The 17,354-nt window shown below is 41.1% G+C and overlaps 1 protein-coding gene across 2 annotated transcripts in view; it reads left to right on the plus strand.

The window, feature by feature from the left end:
* Positions 1–1,029: 1,029 nt before the first annotated feature.
* The window catches only part of LOC136751371 (CRACD-like protein), a 46,913-nt gene continuing 30,588 nt past the window's right edge, over positions 1,030–17,354 (plus strand). The window contains exons 1-2 of one of the 2 annotated variants that reach the window (XM_066706942.1): positions 1,030–1,159; positions 10,930–11,023. The gene's annotated coding sequence lies outside the window, so the exon portion shown is untranslated. Of the gene's footprint in view, positions 1,160–6,325; positions 6,494–10,929; positions 11,024–17,354 lie in introns of those variants that run through there. The other variant, XM_066706943.1, reaches the window with a different exon arrangement.

The raw sequence follows: 17,354 nt of genomic DNA on the forward strand, positions 1-17,354 counted from the left end.
TGCAGACCGGATTCTCATTCTCACAGATATAAAAGCGTTGCGTCTCCTTTTCGCTGTTGACGTCAAAAGCTCTTTGTGAGGTCTGTGGGATGATGAAAGAAGAGTAGTGAGTGGCAGTTATAATATTCTGAGTCCTCGGACACATTCTTTAACAAAACAATAAAATAATTACTAACATCTTAACAAATGACTGAAGGCAATCACTCAGCTTAAATCTATTGTGGTTTTAAATACCATCCATGTGAACTACTAATACACTAACAAGAGTAAGTGAGTTTTTTATTCCCTCAGGGGAAGCATTTGGAAAAGTATCTAGTGAATCCTAAAAATATATTTTAGATTGGATACAGGGGATTATTCTAGGGGGGGGGGGGGGGGGGACAAGAAAAAACAATTTTACTGCATTTTAATTCCAGGCTATAAGGCAGTGTGGGAGTGTACACTCTCAAGGCACTGTCTGTATATTGGAGGTTGTGAGAGTTGAGCACTTATTATGGGGATCATAGCACTGAACTCTGACTTCGAAAGCGAATACAGGGTAAAAAAATCAGGCAAACACTTTTTGTTTTTCACGGAAAAAGTAATGTCATCCTGTTAATTAAACAGTATATTTTGCTGTAATATCCTGCAGAACGCGAAAGCTATGGGTATCATTTCACAACGCGGCAGCTTTACTCTACCTCTACAGACGTATTTAATAAAGCAAGAGACTTTAAACCTTGTATTAAAAACTTTATAAAATCTATACAAAGCTTCATATGTAAATTAAGTGGCTAACTTGTCGACCAGCTGTCTAAGAAACGAGGTTAAAGGCACACTATTCTCCGGAAGAAGGTGGCGTTGGCGTCGCGCAGAGTTCCGCAGTTCTGCGCGGCTCCGCCAATGGGACCGGCGGGATTCCGCAGATCTGCGCAGAACTGCGGAAATCTGGGCAAAAAGAACGTACCCACAAGTCTGCAATTGCACCTGCCAGCTATTGCTTTGGCAAGGGGGCCTGCAGTGTTTGTTTGCCATTGGCTGGTGCTCTTACCTAAGACCTGCCCACGACAACACGGAGCAGAAACACGGGCTGAGGCTACGGTGGCAGGAGAACGGGCTCCCGGGAGCATATTCATGGGATACACCGGACGCAGAGCAACAAGATCGACGCATAAACAAGGTAAGTGACAAATATATATTCAGCCTGTTTGTTATTTATATTTTGTATCTGTTTTTCGTTGTTTAAACAGAAGCCGGCAATTTTAAACTATAAAACATTCCTTACAAAATATGCATGTTTGCGAGCCGTGACCAGTAACACAGACAACTTCAGCACCCCGGTCGACCGAGTAACACTTACGAGCTTTTTTCCATCGCAAAATATGAACTGCTATATTCAAAACTACTTCAAAGAAACTACCAATATGCCGCAAAGGCAGTGTATCTGAGTGTATCCAATGTTACAGAACTGAAGTGAAATGATTTGACATCCGTGCAATTCAGACGCATGCGGGCGACTACAGCCCGAGGGTCGTGTTCGAGTTTTCCGCAGTTCTGCGCGGGTCTGCGCCGCTCCACCAATGGGATCGGTGGGATTCTGCAGATCTGCGCAGAACTGCGGACATTTGCGCTACAAGAACCCTGTGGTGTACCGGAGACCGCAGCGCAGCGCACTACTTCTGGATTGCCGCATGAAGTCGTTTCTCTATGTAGGGCACTTTCGGAAGGTGAGAAGAGATGAAAGAGGTGTCTCGACATGAAACCCCGCGATCCTGTTGTTATTCTCCTGTTGTTCGGTATATTAAACAACATTTATAGTGATCAAATGCAAAATTTACAAAACAGGTTAAGTGCACTAGCTGTTTTACATACATATACATACATAAGAACAATATAGAAAGGGTCTCTGGCATCCTTTTTCATTTTTCAAGTATGAATACACAATGCGAAGAAAAACTATCTGTAGTCCCCGAGATGAGAGATTATATGCGTTTTATAATCGCCCTTAATCTTAACATGCGGATTGTCATTTGGGATTTCCCATGGTATAGTATGTCTCTTAAAAAATCCCAGCCATGTCACTAACAAATCAGTCACTGGATTGTAAACGTGACTCGCAGTTCTTGCAAAGTTAAGTCAAGCCTTTATCACAGGGTTCTGTTAATGTGATATTTCATTACAGAGCGATATGATTCCTACGGGATTACAATATTAGATATGCAACCCAACTTTAAAGTCCTGTTCTTGAGCTATATCTGCGACATGTCGTGCCATACTGTGCTTTTAATCTCTGCAGTCCTGCTTCTAACTGCTGCCCAGCTGCCAATGTTATTACTGATAGGGAGGTGTAATATATTCCTAAACTCGGCCATATGACACAGCATTTCATTACAAACAAGGTCTAGCTAAAGCTGCCCACCAAGATGAAGAAAGCTGTGTATAATTCAGCCTGTATTGCATATTATCATTGTAGTTGTTCAAAGCTAGGACTTAAAAGCCTGGTACCATCCTTGAATGGCACATTCAAATTCCAGGAACATTTACATGGTGTCCCACAATTGAAAATAAATAAATATAGTTTTGCAGATCACAATCAGCAGGTTTCCGCTAAATCCCTTAGCCCAAATGAGAATTTACAACATACATTTGAATACTGCCCTGTGGGAACAATGAACAAAGAAGGTTTCAGGTAGAGTTGGTGGTGATTGTGTGAGTAAAATGCACTGTGATGAAACGTTACCTGTTATACAGATCTGATGCTGAAATGACAACGACAGGAAGTTATCTGTTACGTCAACATAAAACTGTGAGACTAAAGAAAATGTACAAGAGTAAATAACACCAGGGGTATCAAATTCGGTTCCTGGGGAAGCCGAAATGTCTCCTGAGCTTTCTTCCAATCCAGCTTTCAGCTAGTGAAGGGCTCTAATTACACATGGAACTGGATTAATATAACACCTCTGTCCAGGCACAAAATTGTCCTGTGGGAATAGTATCAGTAACATATTTGAAGCTATCATGTGCAATAATCAATCAGTCAAATGAACAAATGGAGAAGCACACAATCCCAGTCATCTTAAATAAGCCTAATTGGTAAAAAAATTTGAACTAGTTGAGGAACTGTGTACACCAACTGAAATGAAAACCCCCAATCCCGCCCAGCCCCTGAAAACTTTCCTCTTGTCACTGAGTGGCGTGACCTGACCTTGACCCAAAGCTTTCATACTATAGCACATACTGTACAACCATGGCAGGCCATTACATGGGTGAGCTATTTGATGAGCCTGCCTCAAAGACAGTAAAGGAGATTCTAGTGAAGCCAACGCCTATGCTGTTTAAAAGAATGTTATGAAACGCAAAGTGGAAACTCATTCATTCTGACTGACAGTACTAAAACAATGGGATCTTACTAAAGTTCAGAAAGAATGGGTTGGTCTGCTGGAGGATTGGGAGCTCTGATAGGGTGAATGGTTCCATTCTCGCTAAACAACATCTATATATTATTTATCAACACTTTTCAGTGAGATCTCTGTTAAATATGATGGTACATTCTTTGTTACCCAGATTCGATTTCAGACTTTCACTCTGTAGCTACCCTGCTATGTCTATTGGACAGAAACTACTAATCCAGGTTGTTGATCCAGCTACAATTAGTACCAACAGGGGTGTAGGTTTCGTGTCAGAATTTGCGGTGGATGCGTGCCCTATGCCTATGCAGCCAGGCATACATTATTGGGGAGGACAATTTAACGTTCTCTCAACATTGGGGAGGACGATTCCCTCCGTACCCCAATGAGTACCAAATCCTTTAAGTTAATACCTATGTTGCTTTTCCTTTCTTTTAAAAGACTTGTGTTTTCTAGGATCTAAGCTAGTTGTATGTATTATTCATGTAGCACCACTGAATACAGACGTTTTGGAGGAGCTGGTAAAAATTGAATCCCAGACGGCCAGTGGGATTAGGACTGTGATATGCTTCCAATTCTATTCCAGACTGATTCAACAGGGCCGTCTCCTTGACTCTCCTCAGTTACTGCACAGTTTTAATTAGCAACTTCCATGTAATTAATCAACCCTTGTACTTAAATGTTTCCTTCATAAAATATCTGCTTTTAAGGAACCTGTGCTTTTTGACACAGTTCCCATACCAGAACAGTACAAAGTCCACAGTTAATTTCAGTTCTGGACCTCAGCTGAAGTTAATCAGCTCTAAGACAATCTATCGCTCGGCTGTGTAGTGGATTTGAGACACAAGCTGTGGTGTTTTAAAATATTTCAGGTTTCTTAAAGTGTGTCAGAGACATAAACATATTTGATGGCAGAAATACCTTCTGAGGGACACTCTACTGATTTATAAAAGACTGCTCTTTAACCCAATTTCACATTGTGGAGGGAAAGGTTCAAATTTAAATATGGTTTCAACATTTAAAAAGTCCTTAATATTCTACTCATATAAAGGTAAAATAAAGCAGATACATTCTTACTTCTCCACCTATGGAGAGCCTGAGAAATATTCAGTGTGAATGGCTTCACTGGCAAGCTGTTTACAAGAAAGTCTCAAAGTTTGAACAAAGCACCCAGATCAAGGCTCGCTTCTGAAAAACAAATGAGTTTCCCCATATTTATCTGTGGCCTCTTAATAATAAATATTAAACTGAAACAATCCTGTCTGCTTCCTTTCCCAGAGTGCAGTGAGTCAGGCTGACCTGAGTGTGCTCAAGCCTCACCCTCCCTCCCTGCACACACTGTTCCCCATCAGGGGCTTTTATGTGTGTGGTTGTGCTCCGCCTGTTGATTCAGTCTCCCCTCATTTTCTGCACGCACAGACCCAGTGTAAACTTTGCATCTGGAACTCAAAGGACCAGTTTTTCTTTGTGCAGCTATAAAGTATTTTTGAGCCCCTGCCTTGAAAGGACAAACCTTGAATCAATCCAAAAATAACATTTTAAGAATATTTGTTTGACTCCTGCTTATCCTGACAACATCTCATCGACACAGAAATGCTGCCTGTTTGTGTCTATATTTCCATCCCTCTAGTGCAGCCTGTTTCCTCAATAAGCTCAACTTCTTACTTGAAACAAGTCTTTAATAAAAAAAGAACAGGATTGTGCTATTGTAAAAATAGCATTAGCAAGAAGAATTCAAAACATTTTATTTCAATTTGTTTCCTTTTTTCTTCTTCACCAATATTATTTTCAGGTGATTATACTACTATTAAAAAGGGTTCATGTGTCCATGCAGTTGGGAAAGGTGATATAATAAGCACTCATTATTTCCTAATGTTGTAAAAAAACAGAGCAGTGAATGTTGAACCTATTGGAAACCACTATAAAACTATGGTAAACCAGGTTAAAAATCCAAGCGTCTACATTTACCACAGTAAACTTACACTGGGGCTGACTTGCCGATACCTGGTCATCTCACTGTACTCCACTGGTCTCCCATGTGATAGTAAGGATGGGAAAATCAGCTCAGGACTGACTGCTCTCATTGCCATGCTGCAGAAGACAGGGGGCACCTAATGTGAGGTGAACCAATCAAGACCGGAGCAGATTTCTGATTTTGGCTGCTACTACTGCATCTCCCAACGCAGCATCTGGTGTGAATGTCCCTCAGTTGTTGGGTGGCGTGATGCAGACATTGCAGGATGGTAATGCATGGAGAGTCTTTTTTTGTTAAGTGCCGGTGGAACAATAATAATTTCTGGTTACCTTTTATTGGAATATTCTGTATGAATGTTTCTGCAGCTCCTGTGGAACCATTTTGACAGCATTTTCCTTAATTTCCCAATTGTAAACATAGCCATGTCTTCCATTATTAATATATAGCATGTCATTTTAGTACCATTGAATTACAGCCAACTTGGAGACATGCATGATTCCAGCACTCTACTCAACTTTAGATAGTGTCCTGTTTAGCAAATGGCACCCATGTGCCTTTGGTAATGATTGCTCAGAATGAAGGGGTTAAACCTCAATATCCTGCAGTTAGCTAATGTTTATCAAGCAGTGTTTCTTATAACATTAAAGGTTTTCTCCCCTTAACTGTACGCACAACTGTATAACCCCCTGGTCTGCAAGAGACTCTTTTTCAAAGCCGACACAGAGTTGTTTCACAGCGGAGTTCAAATGAAATTCAGAACAAAGCCCTTGATTAAAATTGGCCTTCTCAAACCCCAAATGTCACCCCACCCGCCAGCACTCTCAGGTGTCCGTGGGACAAGCAGTGGGCTTTTGTGGCTGTGCACCGTAGCGCACAAGGGGCAGGCGTACTTGTTCCTCTCAAGATAATGAAGATTCAAAGGTCAGTGTCAGGGATACTGAGTCTGTTGGATAGAGCAAACAGGAGTCTGGGACAGAGAAGGCACTGTAAATGGTGTTAATAATCAAGCAGTCTTCACGCTGCCCCCAGGAGATTGATGACGGCAGCAAAAGTGTCTTTGAAGGCACTGTGTTGTAGCCCAGACTAGGTGCAAACGGCAAGACGCTGAAGAAAGAGAGAAATGCAGGAGGAGGTAAGAGGGAAAAATTACAGATGTTAAGATGAGTGTTTTACTTTGTTGCAGAGTTGTCTGGTTGTGTAAAGTTCAGCATGGAGGGTAAACTATACTGTCTTATATCACGTGTTGTATAATTTAAAGGAACAGAATGCTAACATTAGCTGTATAGTAGATATTATACTAAGTTTTGTTCAGTAATTGGCCCCTTTAGGTTTCCATCCATGACCAAAGAGAGACGCATAGGGGATTTCAAACCTTTGTTCTTTTCCAAAACACTGAAATAAAATGTGACTGTTCGATATATACAGACGTGTGTGTTTTCTACTTTTTTAGATTGAACTTTCTAACTTTTTTAAGTTTTTCTGGGGATTATGGTAATTTCCCTAAATTACTACCTTCTTGTCTTCTCTTGCAAAAGATGTTCAAGCCCATGGCAGTATATATAGATTGTTTGACATCGACTATACTATACAGTAACATTTGCACTTGCATTTTTGCTTGTTTTTCTTTATTTTTTGGTGACAGCTCATTGAGGACTGACGCTTCTATCACTGTTTCAGAGATCTATAGTGTGAGGTCATCAGTATACAAATCAAGAGTTGTACTGTATGTGTTTTTTTTTTTACAGAATGCTATTTTGAGGTAAGAGATACAGATGGCACAGTCTACATCCCTTGGTGACATTTCCCTCTGAAATGCAGCCTGGTCATTATTCAAATGCATGCAAACAAACATTATAAAATTCATGCATCACTAATCAGTTGCTTATTGTGCTTATTAACCTCACTTTTTTTGACGTAGAACGTAGATAAACATTTCTCCACTCATTTCTGAGAATATGAAAGAGAGCCTGCAGGCTCCATGTTCTCACCATTCAGCAGTGTTGAAAAGGGTTATTGTTGAGGCACTGAATTAATGCAGGATGGGTTCAGTAGAAAGGACTAAAGATCTCAATAGAGGGCAGGGTCTGAATTTGTAGTTATCAAAGCCGATAATACAGTATTGCACACAAGGAATCAATCCACAAGTGATTTATTTATGTGTGTGTGTGTGTGTGTGTGTTGTTTTTTAGGTTTGTTTAAGACAAAACAAGGAAGAGATGATTACTGACATCTTGTGAGCCTGGGAACGAGATGGGAGCTTTGTGTGCAACTGCAGTTTAACCCTTTCCATTTCATAATGTCACAGGTGATTTGTGTTTGTGGTAACAAGTCAAAAGATTCCTGGCCATGCTGCCCTAGGTCAGGGAGGAGTTATGGTGGCCACTGCTGGATAAGAAGTGGTAATGCACTGCAATCAACCTCCTAACATGTTTTTTCAGCACACAATAGCCACTGGGGTAAGGTTCTGTTCACTGCCGTACAGAGCACTGCCTTTTAGATGTTTAAAGATGATGTCCCTAAAGTACCTAGGTATACCTTACAGTGTAAGGGAAAAGTGCCAGTTACCAGTGGAGAGGGAAGGTTTGGCGGCTCAGCAGTCACCCCTGCTTGTGCGATCACCTTCCCTATATCTGCTCAATATTTAATGTTGAGACCTTGGCCTGGCTATTTTTAGCATCTCTCAGTCCTGCTGCACACTTTCTATGCTTTCCCCCGGCCAAGGAGGCCAAAGTTGGTTTATGCAAGCTCGGGTGTACAGATGGGAGTTGAAGAAGGTCTAAGCACTTTCTTCTCTGCATTCTCACTGTTGAGGGTATTTAGAAACATGAGGCCTGGAAGAAGACTGGAAGAAGGAGCCTGCGCTCATCGTCTCTGCCCTACGAGCTGCCCAGACAGTACTGCAAATCAGCTGGTAGAGAATCACTTCCCAATTAAAAAAAAACCCCACCATAACATGGCTGATAAGCAGATCCTGGCATGTGGCACATCGGCAAGTTTCCCCTCATCTCAGTATTTTCCTTCATCGGCAGTAAATATTCCATTCCCAACTGTCACCTCAGCGGGATGACAGTTTTAGTGGGGCGAGTGTAGCCATAATATATAAACCCTCTGACGTAATAATACATGCAAATATCCAGGTGCCTGGTTGATGTTGGTGTTATCGTCCCAGCTAATGAATCACAGAAGCTGAAGTGATTCATTTCCTACTTGGTAACCACGGAGGCGGAGGGGCGACGACTCTATCTAATGTAAATACCTCCAGCTTCTACAGCCCGACCTGTTGTTACTCTCCTTTCGACTTTTTCATCTGTCACCCTAATGACCTAATCGAAAGCCACTTTGAATATATAAGTGGTCTACAGAAGGTCTTTTTTGTTGTCTTTGGCGTTGCTGTTGTCCCATGTACCCCATCCACATTTTTTTATTGTTTGACCCCCTACCACCACCCTGCCTCCTCCCCCTTCCTTGTTCGTGAGGGAATCGGACGCTGAACAGAAAAGCTCTTGTGCGTTTGCTGCCCTGCTGGCTGTGGTTCAGGTCCTTTCTCATGTGGCACTGACAGAGTGTTTTTCTTTTTTCCCGGCTGCACTGTCAACAATGGCCTGTTGAGAGAGCGCAGTGTCTCCTGGATACTATTCATGAGCAGGGCTCCCTGCCGCAGCCTGACACTGCACTTGGGATTCACTTGAACTTTGTGTGCTAGCAGATATGGCCACCAATAGAAAAGTTCAGTGTAGTGTATCACAGTATAGTACAGGGAAGCCTAGTGAAGGTGTGATGAACCATGGGAGAGTTAGAGTAAGGCATTTTACAAACTATAGAATATGATGTCAATACAAAGTCCTGGGGAGCAAAACAAAAAACAACAACATGGGAAACTGACATCTTATTCTGCAAATGTGCTGTGGTAACTTCCGGAAGTGGACACACTATGTAAACAACTCCCTAAATCAATAAATCCTTATTAGAAAAGTTGTGTTTTTAAAAGGATTTAAGGCAAGACTTGTTTTCTCCCACTCCTGCCTGCACTGAAAAACTGAGGCATGAGTGGAATTGTGGCCTATTGCACTTTACTGTCTCCTCCTAACTGATGCACATTCTACCGGCTAATTACTCTATGGCCGCCTTGGTTTAACATTGACAGTGCATTCTTTAAGAACTTGAGCTTTGGACTCTTCAGGAACATGTGCCAATTCGGGTGCACTGAGTTTGCTATATTTGTTTCACTGTGATATTCCTTACGGTGGCAGGAAAACAAAAAAGGCAAAATGTGTCAGGGTGTTATAAGTTAAGTGTCTTAACTGAGGTTAAGTGGTTGTATATCCTTCAGTCTTACTTTACGTGCGAATATGAGAGAGTCGTGCAGCAATTTGTAGTACGTCTAATGTAAGAAGAAGAAAAAAGTTCCACCAGTAAAAAGTGCTTTTTATATTGTTCTGCTAGGATCGATTTTTAAATTTGATGCTGGAAGCCATATTTAACAACACTATAAAACCATGCCTCACAGCTGGGAGTGTAGCATAGTGGTAATCAGTCTATAGATAACCTTTGGGATAAACTTGAAGGGGAACTTGGAGAAATGCCAAAGAGACCTATTTCAGATCTGTTTCTGCTCCAGAAACTGCATTGTGGGAGGAATGGCACCATGTTACTCTGACCATCAATCAAAAGCACTGCAGCAATCATTTCTGTTGAAGGTATTTGTTTTTGTGGAATATACATACCCAGCCTGAAGCATTGGGTCATACAAGGCCACACAGTGCTTAAATTAAACTTTTCTCACAAAAACATGAATGGGTTGTACATTTAGTAGGTTCCTTTTGTAATAAAATGGCATTTTAGCGTTAAGAAGTTGTCAAATTGAAGCTTCTGTAAATCAATCTGTGGTCTTGGATAGGCGCATTGCTGTGTCAGTAACAGAGTATGTGATATCTTATCAATAATTTTAATAAAAAAGCATTTAAATAAACTGATTTTATTACATTTGAATCTTGTTTTGTGTTAGGCTTTGACTCAAGTATCACTTGTTTATCACTTACAAAGCATATCCAAGTTGTGACCTTATAAAGTGTCAGCAACTGTCTACAGTACAGGTAGAGTTGAGACTTGTTTTAAGATGGTATAGCTAGATTACAGATTTTAAAGTGTTTTGGTTACATACTGTATTCATTTAACAAGTCCTGCTTTTGGACTTTTGTTTAGTTGTGGTGATTTGTGTTCATAATAAAAAAGAACAGAGCCCAGAAACAACACCCTGTTTCCTAGAAACAGATGGGTTGTGGTGGTTTTCCCTTCAGCCCTCCTCCACACACACACACTCACACACACACACACACACAATACACCAATCCTCCAGCTATAGATAGGGGGATCTCCCTTTGTGTTGCTCAAGGCAACTGCAAATATCGTCCGCTTGCTTTTTGCCTCGCACTGGTGTCCAAATCAGTTCACAATTCATAAGGAGCTTACCCCCCCGGCAGCCACTGCCGTTAATGTAATGGAATTGACTACGCTCTTGTTCTGAGCCCTGCCCTTGCTAAATGGACGGGTTTCTCTCTCCCATTTCAGATGCCAAGGGATACCGAGGCTCCACTACTGTGACGAGGGCAGCCCTGTGAGGCACACACAGACTAGGGGAACACTCTGCACAGCATCGAGAGAGGTAAGAGCTGGGCATGTCTGGGGAGCAGCCCCTGTAGATTCAGAGGCTTCCAGCAGAATGGCTTTCTTGGCAGGAAAGAAAAACTGAAAACTCATGTTGAACTTAAGATACATGTGTACATTCTATTGATTCTATGTTTCTCCTTATTTTCCTCCTGTGAAAGTGAGATGGTATTTTGTTTTGTGCTCTCTCTCTTTTTTTCTAATCATTTTTTGTTCCTGACAAAGGTGACCCTTGAACTTTGTGGTTAATCTGTTCCAGGATTAGCCCAGTGGAAAATCCTAAAGAGATCCATATGCAACAATATTAAGAATGAGGATTATTATTTGTTTTAGCTGTTTTTGTTTGCTTTAGGAATTTTGGTTTCTAAGGGCACTATATCAGAGGTTACAGCTTTTTATAATTTCTTTCTGTAGAGGAAGTGATAGATACTGACAGTGGGGTTATGTATTAGGCTACATGTCTAATTCTCCTTGATGCCCTATAGAAATCTGTTTTCCCAAGTGTGTGGTTGATTTAAGATAACCCAGATGTTGAATTGTTCCTGAACTGGTTTAAAGAATATCGAATAGCTGATAATAATAGTTGGTTGGACTGAAACAGGTCAGTTGGAGATCTCAGTGGACTGCACAATGCATCCTACCTGCCATTGGAATGCATACACACTGAGCACTAAAATGTCACCGGCTGTTGCTGACAACGCTTTGCCTAGGCATCGATACTACATTGGACATTGCTAGGATGGTGCAGTAATGAAAAGGCGTATCTATTATATGATGGGACAAACCTAAACCTCCCAGTCTCTAGTTGTCTCCCCAAATGGATAGCCAAAGATTCTGTGTGTATTTTTTGAGAGAGTTTAGCAGCAGGTGGAGTTGTACTCTTGTCTTTGATTCGCACTAAGGACAGATGTATTAGTATTAGATGCAGTAGTACCACAATGAATGGAAATTAAGTTAAAGCCCCACATTAGGGTGCTGTTTATAGATTTTTTTAAATAATGCTAAATCAGTACCTAGCTAGGAAGTTAGAGCGTTTTAATGGTGTTATAGACACATTATTACAATGTGGTACTACTGATTTGTTTTTTCACAGATCTGATGCTGATCTTTGCCCTTTGTCATATCTAAGCATTATAACAATACATTACTACTAAGTAATACATTTGTAAGGCTTTGTAAATAACCCATAACAGTGTTATTAAGCATATATTAAAGATGTATAAAATGTCAATAAACAGCACCTCAGCGGAAAGTGATACCCTGCAATGGCAAGAGAGTCTATATAGACAGCATTGCCAGGGATGCAGCCCCTGATGAGTGTGAGGTGGCATCGTGGAAGTGATTGCACTCGAATTATAACTGATAAGGTTAAAAACTCATCATGTAGTCCATAATGGAAAGAAAGGGCAGGATTGATACTTAAATGGATGTAATAACAGATGACGTACAATGTCAAGACCCTAACATTACATGTTCAAGTGCTCCGGTAACAAGGAAACCACAAGAGCCTGTGGCCTTCAATAATAGGATTATGGGAAGCCTTAGAAGAGGCTCCCATGTGTTTCCTTTTGTATTATTGTACCATTAATTTACCATCTACTGGTGATTAATCCAGCCATGATTATGGATTAAAACTATCCTACCAGGTACATTAGCACAGTAGTTTAAGTCTGATGTTTGATTTCCTTTAATAAAGTCAGGGTGACTGGGGAAAGACCAGGACTTGTACATTTACATGTGCGACTGTAACAGCACCAAGTGTATTAAGTGGTGCAAATTACAATTGAATCCCAACTTTAAAAAATGGACTTGGATACGTTGCCCAGCTTTGTAAGGAAAGATTTATGTACAAAAAGCAGAGAACAAGTAGAACAAAATGCACTTCATGATAGCTTTTTAACCAGCTTAATTAATAATATATGTCCTAAAGTTATGTGAGTTTAGAAGTCATACACACACAAAAACATTATCAAAGGAGAAATGAGGACATGGACCATGTGATTCTAGACGACTCCAGTTTCAGCAAGTAGTTGGAACACTATGAGCACAATCAGAACTGAATTGTGGTGAGTTCATATGCTTTTGTAATCATTTAAGAATGCCCTAGGTAAGCACAGGCTCACATGTATATGGAGACAATGCAGCTCAATGCTTTTAATTATAGTTTACCTTCATGGCAAAGTATCAGATAGCATGGGTGCTTTTGTGCCCTAGTGGAATATCATAGGGATGTGTAACATGGGGTCCCTTCATAATGCGGTCATATTACGTTATTGTGAGGTTGTTGACGAGGGCAGGCAAACAGTCCTGGAAAAGGCTGAGGACAAACATTCCTCTCATAACAAAAAAATGGGCAAAAGCCAATGGTAATCTATCTGCTACATCTGCAGTTTAAGGTTGCTTTGTACCCAGAATTGTCCTGTCCATCCAACAATTAATCAATCAATCTTTATTTGATATAGTGCCCTATATTTGAATAGCTGGACACTGTAGTGGGTTCCTCCAACCAATCTTGCCCCTGGATACATGCTGTTACACTTTGGCTCCACAGCCCAAAGCACAACTGCTCATTCAGGGTGTCTGGTTGAGTGACATGAGAGGGAGCTCAGGTAATGGCTGAGGCACAAGCAGCTAGTCTTTTGCTCTGAAAGCAAATCCTACTATCATTAAAAGGTTGTAGCTACTATGCCCCATTGAAGTTTGTCCTATTGAGTCACCTAAGTGCACTAGTCTTTTTGCTTTTCAACTTCACTCTTCTCCGTTCACAGGTACATCCTAATAAATGGGACACATGTTAATTGAATTGAGTTAGGGGGTATGACAACTCATGTAAAACCACAACTTTGTCTTCGTGGTTTTTGCCTTCCCATGATTCCATGGGTGAGGAAACTCAGCATCTGTGTCAGTCTGTGTATAAAGAGGCCTCAAGCCCAAGTGAACGCAGCATCATAGGATTTGTAATCAGCCCCCTTTTAAAAACACTTGAGTTTGTTTGTGAATTGTTAAAAATATTTTGCCCCCTTCTATTATTATTAGATTTCATGGCAGATGATCTTATCCATGTATTTTGTACATACAATTAGGCTACCTATTTATAAAGCTGGGTTTTTATTGGAGTAATCTAGGTCAAGTGCCTTGCTCAAGCAGTGTCCTCCACCTGGGATTGAACCCACAACTGCTGTAGCCATAAACATCAATTCTGTTATTCAGTCATTCATTCATTCTGGATTAATATTCAGGTTTTCTCTAGCTCCCACTTTGAGAGACAGGGAACCAAGAAAAGTGCTAAGATCAAGGGGAGATTCCTTTGCCTCTCATTGAGACACTTTGTCTGTCTCCGAAGGCTTCTATTTGCCATTGGGGGGCACAGTTATTGTATTTCACTCCAGGTTGACTGAAGATTGATTCGTGGTTCTAATTCACATGCTTTCCTCATTCAGAAAACCAGTTTGTAATGAATACATTGTGAAATCTTCTCATGTTATTTTTCCCCCAGTGAAGTCGTTTTTTACTCAGAGGAATTGGTAATGGCATGTACGTTAAAGTAAACCATAAAAACAAACAAACCAAAAAAAAGTAAAAACAAAAGGGTAGTTTTGTTTAAAGGCAGTGTGAAATAGTTCAGCCTTTTCCTACTTCACTTAGAAGTTTTTCTTTTAATAAAAGATGGAATTATATACACCAGGGCAGAAAGTGTATCTTCATCAAATGTCATGATGTCATAAAGACGAGAATGAACCTTGACTGCAGGTGTGCTGATTCAGCCCAGCAGCAGTTTGGGAGCTAATGAAGTTTGTGGAGCACGTCTTTATTAATAACCAATGTGTCAGCCCTGCAGCTTTATGTATCATCTTAAATCCCCTCAGACCATTTCCCCTGAAATTTTCATAATTAAAGCAGCCTTGTTTGTTCTGGCTCAAACAGCCCCTTCTGAATATAGTAGAGGAGAACTCATTGGAGCCAGGCAACGGGAATCTCTAGGTGTTACTCTCTATAGCCCACCTGCGCACCTGCTCTATATATTGCAGCTGATGTCAATATTGGCACTGTGGGCTCAGGGAGGTAAGGCCGTTGGAAGAACAGCATCACTCTGCCTGCTGGGAACGGGTGGAAATCTGGTGGGGATGTTCAGAAGCACATTTTGCCTGCCACCCTAGAAAACATTAACCTTCTAAACAGATGCACCCATGTGGATCCAAATTTAACAGCCCTGCTTAGATAAGCTCCTTGCCAAATGGCAGATCATATTGTTTTTCCATATAGTACTCCAGACCTGATTTGATTGCACAGTAATAAAAGCTAATCGATCCCAGGATTTCATCCAGATGTTCCATCAAGGATCCTGGGGTGTCTGCTTCAACATGACCTTGCCTTGAAAAGGGTTGTCGCTGCCAGAAAATCTTGGGAGCCTTAATGAAACAATATCATATTCAGCTTCCTACAGCTTATGAAAATTGCATCAAATTATTTCCTCATTGCATAGACAAGAGGCATTGTTGTTCTACTGGCGAGGCAGTTTGCTTTCTTCTCATAGTGAACACAGAAAAAGCTACAGGGCACTTTACAAAGTGGTGTCTACTTCAGCAAAATCATTACTGAAAATAAGTATATTCTAACTTGATGATAATTAATTACCCTTGTAAATTGTTAAATTGGTGGTGCTTTAAGCACAGTTGGTATGCATATACAACAGCACCATTCCCAAACCTATAGCAAAGGATATCTGAGATCAGTTTGCTCATATATGTGTGTCCCACACATTTGTTTAAAAATAATAACATTTTGAAAGGAATTTAGGAACAATATGCATTGATATAGCAAAGGAGGTTACTAAAAGAAAAAGTTTAATAACAGTTGAGTCATTATACCAGCTTACTGCACTATATAGGCTATGACTTTCTGTGTTCATGGTTTTTGCAGTCAGTTACTCTTTTTTTTTTTTGGGCTACTGTGTTGCAGCATCTTTTCCCTGTCATACACTGAGCTGTTCCAGATTACATGAGGGCTTTGTCCTTGGAGAAAAACATAATAAGGCAAAGAACAGTGTGCAGCGAAAAACAGGCCATTCAGTCCACGACAGATCTAAGTGGAGACTGGCGCTGAAGGTTACTTGGGGTATACACTCACCTAAAGGATTATTAGGAACACCTGTTCAATTTCTCATTAATGCAATTATCTAACCAACCAATCACATGGCAGTTGCTTCAATGCATTTAGGGGTGTGGTCCTGGTCAAGACAATCTCCTGAACTCCAAACTGAATGTCTGAATGGGAAAGAAAGGTGATTTAAGCAATTTTGAGCGTGGCATGGTTGTTGGTGCCAGACGCGCCGGTCTGAGTATTTCACAATCTGCTCAGTTACTGGGATTTTCACGCACAACCATTTCTAGGGTTTACAAAGAATGATGTGAAAAGGGAAAAACATCCAGTATGCGGCAGTCCTGTGGGCGAAAATGCCTTGTTGATGCTAGAGGTCAGAGGAGAATGGGCCGACTGATTCAAGCTGATAGAAGAGCAACTTTGACTGAAATAACCACTCGTTACAACCGAGGTATGCAGCAAAGCATTTGTGAAGCCACAACACGTACAACCTTGAGGCGGATGGGCTACAACAGCAGAAGACCCCACCGGGTACCACTCATCTCCACTACAAATAGGAAAAAGAGGCTACAATTTGCACAAGCTCACCAAAATTGGACAGTTGAAGACTGGAAAAATGTTGCCTGGTCTGATGAGTCTCGATTTCTGTTGAGACATTCACATGGTAGAGTCAGAATTTGGCGCAAACAGAATGAGAACATGGATCCATCATGCCTTGTTACCACTGTGCAGGCTGGTGGTGGTGGTGTAATGGTGTGGGGGATGTTTTCTTGGCACACTTTAGGCCCCTTAGTGCCAATTGGGCATCGTTTAAATGCCACGGCCTACCTGAGCATTGTTTCTGACCATGTCCATCCCTTTATGACCACCATGTACCCATCCTCTGATGGCTACTTCCAGCAGGATAATGCACCATGTCACAAAGGTCGAATCATTTCAAATTGGTTTCTTGAACATGACAATGAGTTCACTGTACTAAACTGGCCCCCACAGTCACCAGATCTCAACCCAATAGAGCATCTTTGGGATGTGGTGGAACGGGAGCTTCGTGCCCTGGATGTGCATCCCACAAATCTCCATCAACTGCAAGATGCTATCCTATCAATATGGGCCAACATTTCTAAAGAATGCTTTCAGCACCTTGTTGAATCAATGCCACGTAGAATTAAGGCAGTTCTGAAGGCGAAAGGGGGTCAAACACAGTATTAGTATGGTGTTCCTAATAATCC

Source organism: Amia ocellicauda, chromosome 6 (genome assembly GCF_036373705.1).
Source record: "Amia ocellicauda isolate fAmiCal2 chromosome 6, fAmiCal2.hap1, whole genome shotgun sequence".
Classification (NCBI taxonomy): domain Eukaryota; kingdom Metazoa; phylum Chordata; class Actinopteri; order Amiiformes; family Amiidae; genus Amia; species Amia ocellicauda.